The 6,043-nt window shown below is 41.9% G+C and overlaps 1 pseudogene; it reads right to left on the bottom strand.

Moving 5' to 3' along the window:
* Window positions 1–4,574: 4,574 nt before the first annotated feature.
* On the bottom strand, window positions 4,575–5,788 carry LOC134364547 (Y-box-binding protein 1-like; annotated as a pseudogene).
* Window positions 5,789–6,043: the final 255 nt, after the last annotated feature.

Raw genomic sequence — 6,043 nt, 5'->3', positions numbered from 1 at the left:
TTTTCTTGCTTGCTTGGCTGTGTGTAGCTTTTTATATCAACCGTCTTCCCTCTTTCTCTTTCCCATACTATCTATTATAAGGTGTGTAAAAATGTTAACAGTGATTAATGCTATAAATTTAATCTTTAAATTACAGGATATCAAAGCGAAATTATGACTGAGAAAGAAAAACGAGTATTATCTAAAGATGAATACAGGGACATAATGGAATATGCATCTCTAATTTTTGAGAAGAGATAGAAATACTTGAAGTTGATTAAAGTTGATTAAGGAATAGTCACTTCATGGTAGATAGAATCAGAATATTGTTTTTATCATTGTAATTTGGAAGTTGAAACATGGCTAAAAGGGTAAATATAAATGCTAAGTGGAAAAGGTGAATTGCACAAGAAAAACTGGGAACTACATGCCTGGAATCCACTTACAGGGAAGATATAGGAAAATGGTCAGGGCCCCTCAGATGTTTAGAATCTTGTTGAGCATTTGTTGTAAATACCCACGTGCACCCAGGTGTTCCTTGGTTACTATCTAATGTAATTGTGTACGGGCACCCAGGTGTCCTGGGTTATGGACCTAAGTATAAAGGATTAAGAGCTCCAATAGATGGTGCTTCTCGGGATGCTCCAGGAGGCTACTAGGGTGGCTGCTCCTAGGTCTGAATAAAGCCTATAAATTTTTTACCCACAGCTCCTAGGATCTTTTCCTATTACCTAGCTCATGGACCTGCATGTGAAAGGTTTGTGACCCAGTCTGTATAATGGGCTTGAGGGGTCTGTGAGCCCTAGTCCTAGCAATACACCACTTTAACAGAATCCTGTATAAACACAAATTCTGTTCTGTTAATGAGAGGGATCAGCATCAGACTGAGACGGAAGAAGAGGAAAGGCTCCAGGAGGAGGAGGTAGATCCAGGCAGACCTTGATCAGCTGTAAGGTTCAAAGCAGCTGTATTATACTCAAGATAGAATGACTTCTCTTTTCCTGACTGAAGCTTGACTGATTCAGTGAGGAAACAACAATCCCCCTCCCTCCAGTTTAAGAATAAAAGGCTTATTCTTCATCAACTTTCCTCCAGTCTACACGCTGTAGGCATTTTAGTCTGTGATGCTAGAATGTGGGATAGTTTTATGACGAGTGATAAAAATGGCCAGCTGCCCTCCTCCAAATAGGCTCTAAATCAGTACTTTGCCCTCAAGCAACTTTGAAAATAACATATAAGAGAAGATAAAAATATAAAGTTCAATGACCTAAGAGTCAAATGAAGGTATGAAGGAACTTGTAAAGCTACACGACTACGCCAGTTGTCGGGTTAGGGCTCAGATCCTTCAAACCCATTATACAGACTGGGTCACCAGACCCCTCACACGTAGGTCCATGCTAGGTAATTGGGAAGATCCCAGAAACTGTTGGCAGACACTTACAGGTCCATCAGCTTACAGGTGTGGCGGTGGCCTCAGAGATGGTCCTAGGGTCCCTGGCAGTAACAGCCTTCAGCAGCAGTCGTGGCCTCCTCATAGCCCCTCCTCCCCTAGCTGGGGCATCCCGGGGGTGGGGGACACTGTGGATCAGAGCCACTCATCCTTTATACTTAAGTCCATAACCCAGGACACCTGGATGCACATGCACAATTACATTAGACAATAACCAAGGAACACGTGGGCGTACGTACATATTTATATCAAGTACTCAGCAAGATACTGAACATCTGAGCGGCCCTAACCATTTTCCTATATTTTCCTAACAGAACTCCTTCCAAAATTTCAAAGAGGTAGCACCAATCTGTCTCTTGCCTCAGGGCTCCCTTATGAACCTTCCCCTGCTGCCTGGAAGCTTCTCCATTTGGCCAATTCTTTTGCATTTTTCAGGTCTCAGCTTAAATGTCAATTCTTCCTCGATTAATCACAATCTAACTTTTAAGTTTGGATTTCTTATCCTCTTTTAGAGCACTCAGTTTCTTTGTCTTCACTGTACTACTTACTGCTTGAAATTATTTATTTCCACGTATATGTGCTTAGCATCTGTCTCCCCTTTCGGATTGTATACTCCAAGAGGTCTAGAGCTGTGTCTTTTGTTTGTAAATCACTGTATAACCAGTACACCTAGCAAACAGTAGGTGTTTAATAAATATCTGTTAAATGAATAAATGAATGAAAGAGTGATTAGTGAAAGCACAGGCATTAAGAAATGGGTGAAAACAATCTTTTTAAAAAAGAAAGACGTGGATATCGATTTAGAGATTTCAGTCAATAATATGAAATAATGATGTGTTTGTTCGGTTCCTTTGTTCCCTTTGTGGCAAGAAAGCAAAAGGGTGGCATTCTAACATCCACTAAAGACAGTCTTTCCAGGGAGCAGGCGATAGCGAGGGAAAATTTCTTACCTTTCTCATATACTCTTCAATTTCCATCATTTCATTTCTAGCTGATTGTGGTCATAGTCCTTCATTTTCATATAGTATCTATAAAGTTAAGGTATTTTATAGGGTATTTATAAAAGTTCTTAGGTGCCATTAAAATAAATAAATCTGATGGAGCTACACATGAAATTATTTAGCAACAATTGATATTTTGAAGAAGATATTTTAAATAGAAAATTTTGCTTAATAAACAAAAAGACCAAAGTAAAATAGACAATGTTTTGCTTATTTTGAGACATATTGTAAACACTGTGAGAAGACCTGCCTCCTTGTTTGAAGCTACACTGATTAATGCATTGACCTCTGTCTGGAACTGCATTAACTTTTTCTACATGGAAGAATTTGAGAACCTGCTATTTTTCTTCTTCAGAAACCTACACAAAGATAGGAAGCATTTTTTTTTTTTGGCAGGTTGCATTATTTCCAGGCTTACTCAGAGAAGAAGGAGCCATGTCTGTATTTGTATGTAATATTAAAGCTGTGATTGTGTAATCCAAAATATAATGTAAAAGAAAGACAATTTGAAATATTTAGACCCAAAGTAAATTTGTGTAGATCTCATGAATAGGGCTGGTTCAGGAGTATGTGCATCATTGCATTCTAGTAGTAAACTGGATGCATTTAATATTTAGAGAAAAAAAAAAAAAACAAACTTCTACTTACTTTGTACCCTATTAATGGCCTCTCCCAGGAAAATGCATTTTTATTTTGATTGGGTCAAACTGAAGAACATGAATATGTAAGCTTTAGCATCTCTGTAATTACTGGATTCCAGTGGCCCTCACTTTTTAAATCTGTACATTTTTCTTTAAAATTTTTTGAGAGTATTTCTAATACCTAAAAAAGAGAATGAAATAATAAATCAGTTAAACGAGCTATTACATATTAACTTAGTTTTAAATCTAGATTGATTTTTTATCATTTTTATTTTCTTTTGTAGCGTAAACCATAGTTTACCTTTCTATTCCCGCCATTTAAGGAGGTTTAAGTTCTCATGTTTTAAAGAGAGCAAAACTGGCAAGATTATATCAGGAACAAAATGAAGGTCATTTGGATCACTACCAGACCACTTCTAACTAATTCTTTACTAAAAGGCTACCTCTAGTGTATCATTCAACTATTGCCAAAACTTTGTTATATAACAAACAACCACAAAATCTTAGATCCATTTAACAATAAGCATTAATTTTGTTTACATCTGAGTGTGCCGGGGCTGCTCCTCTAGGCTGGATTTGACTGGGCAGCTCTGCTTCTGGCTTTGGGGCTGGCTAGGCTTGTTACAGCGGTTGTTCTCTATGTTTACCCAGCTGAGGCCCAGGCTGAAGAAAGAGTATCTACCCAGAGAAAGCTGTTCTCATGGCAATCACAGGAGCTAGAGAGGTGAGTTGGAAGCAGGTGAGACCTCTTAATGCCTAAGCTTGGAACAGACACAGAGTTATTCTCACATTCCTGTGACCAAGCAAGTCTGTGGATGAGTTCCAAGGGCAAGGAAGTATAGCTTGTATATTTCTGGGAGGACCTCCAAAGTTGCACAGAAAAGAGAATGCAAAGAGGCAATAGTAGCCAACAACCACATAGGCGATGGAGATTTTCTCTGTTAAAATCATGGCAACCCAACGTTCTTTGCCTCTGGCAAAATAATATAATGTTCACTCTACAAGAAATAGTTCCAGTGTTGAAATTAATAATGGCTTAACCAAAAATTAAAAAACCAGTGAGCAAATTGCCTAACATAGTGTTAATTGTTGTTTCTCAAAGGTGTTTTTTTTGTTAAATGGAGACAGCAGGGCCCAGAGGAAATAATGCTTACTTTTATCCCCTGGTCAGCTTGAAATGTCCAGTTACCAAAAGAGACTTGCAAGAGAAATACTTTTTATTGGGCATTAAATACTGTTTAATTACATGTGAATCCCTAGAGTACAAATGTAGTTTTTTGGGTTTTTCTTTTTAACAACTTTATTAACAGGTGCTTGCAGTTTGTACACTTTTTTGAAAAAATCAAGTTGTATACTTTTATTGCAAATTAAAAATGAAGTTCTTATAAACCTCAACTTGACCAGATATGAAACAATTAAAAAACCTTTATAGGTGTATTGAGAAAAACCAGACTTTTTAAAAACATAACAAAACACTTTTATCGTTACCAGAAACAGACGTTTTTAAGTAAAAATAATAACCCCCCTATATTGCGTAGATAGTGCTGATAGTTCTAGTGATCTGGTCAACAGGCCAAAGCAAGCGCTTGAGGCCTTCAGCTCCACTCTCTGCTCATTTCTTGTTTCTGCAATTCCATGTTCATTTCTCTTGCGGGATGACTGAACCAGAAGGTGAGGCGATGGCAAAACCAGCATTTGCACAGCCCCGCCCTGCTCAGCCTTGGGAGCTGGGAGCTGCTGCTTTTGTCCCTTTGCCATGTCGTGGTTGAGGGTTTTCTGGGCGTCTGCGGCGGTACCGACATCGCGGTGGCTGCTGACCTTGGGTCTCGTCCGCTTCATTGTCCTCACCCTTCCCTTTTCCTGCCGTCCTCTCTCGGCTGTCTTCGGCGAGGAGGGCGCCTGCGGAATCGGGGTCCGTCACCCCGGGGCACACGCTGTCTCACTGGTCGACCTCGTGCTCCCGCACCTCGGTTGTCAGCACCCCACCCGCTCTCCCCGCACAGGACGGACGGTTGGAACAGTGTGGGCGACCCCCCAGGCCGTCCGCAGGCGGTGAGGGGGGACCGTCCCTGCGGTGGGGCCAGCGCTGTTGGGCCTGGCCTTGGGAGCGCTCCGCATTCCTCCTTCCCTTCTCCACGGCACTGTCCTGGTCACTCTGCTGGTCGTCGCGTGGAGGACCCTAGGCCGTGGTTGGCGTCTGTAACGGTTACGGTCTGCGGGGCTCTCACCGTCATGAACCGCAGCTCCACCAGGGCCTGGGACATTTGCTGCCGTCGCGCCCTTTTCTCCTTGAGCAACGCCAGACTCCACTGTCTGCATCTCCTGCACCGGGAAGATCCTTCCTGGGGTTCGCCTTCTTTACGGCAGTCTGGTGCACAGTGACGTCTTTCTTGGTGTCATTTATGTCCGTGTCTTACATTGAACCATTTTACTGTTCCCGAAACCTTCGTTGTGACGACCTGGTCCCCGGCTGCAGGCGCCGCCAATGTACGGCCGCCCGGGCCACCGCTCCCTGCGCCGCTGCCGGGTGTCCGCCTCGCTGCTCGTGGTCGCGCGCGGTGACGGGCCCGCTGCGGCAGCTGCGGCGCCTCCCGGGGTCTGATGGTAACTAGGCCCGCGGCGGGGGTGGGGCTGCCCAGGTTCCTCTGGGGTCCGCTCTCCGCTCCCACTACCGATCGAACTACAAATATAGTTTGTATTATTTTATTTAAAGGCATTTCAAAGTTAGTTCTACCTGTGTACAGTTTATCATTTAACAACTATATAATCTGACATAAAATGTTTTAAAAGATATTTCTAATGGTAAGTCAGATATAATAAAGATTTTTTAGGATATTAGTAATGATACAGAATTTTTTATTTGTATTATTTAAGGAAATACACCTACTCAGATTCTCATGTGGCTTGTAAATGGTGTTCATTTTTTCGGATAGTGGGTTAGTTCCAAAACCTTTCCTCAGTGCATATCTGTG

The sequence above is a fragment of the Cynocephalus volans genome, chromosome 16 (assembly GCF_027409185.1).
Source record: "Cynocephalus volans isolate mCynVol1 chromosome 16, mCynVol1.pri, whole genome shotgun sequence".
In the NCBI taxonomy this organism is placed as follows: Eukaryota; Metazoa; Chordata; class Mammalia; order Dermoptera; family Cynocephalidae; genus Cynocephalus; species Cynocephalus volans.
The sequence above is the reverse complement of the archived record's forward strand: the minus strand, read 5'-3'. Positions and strand labels throughout refer to the sequence as shown.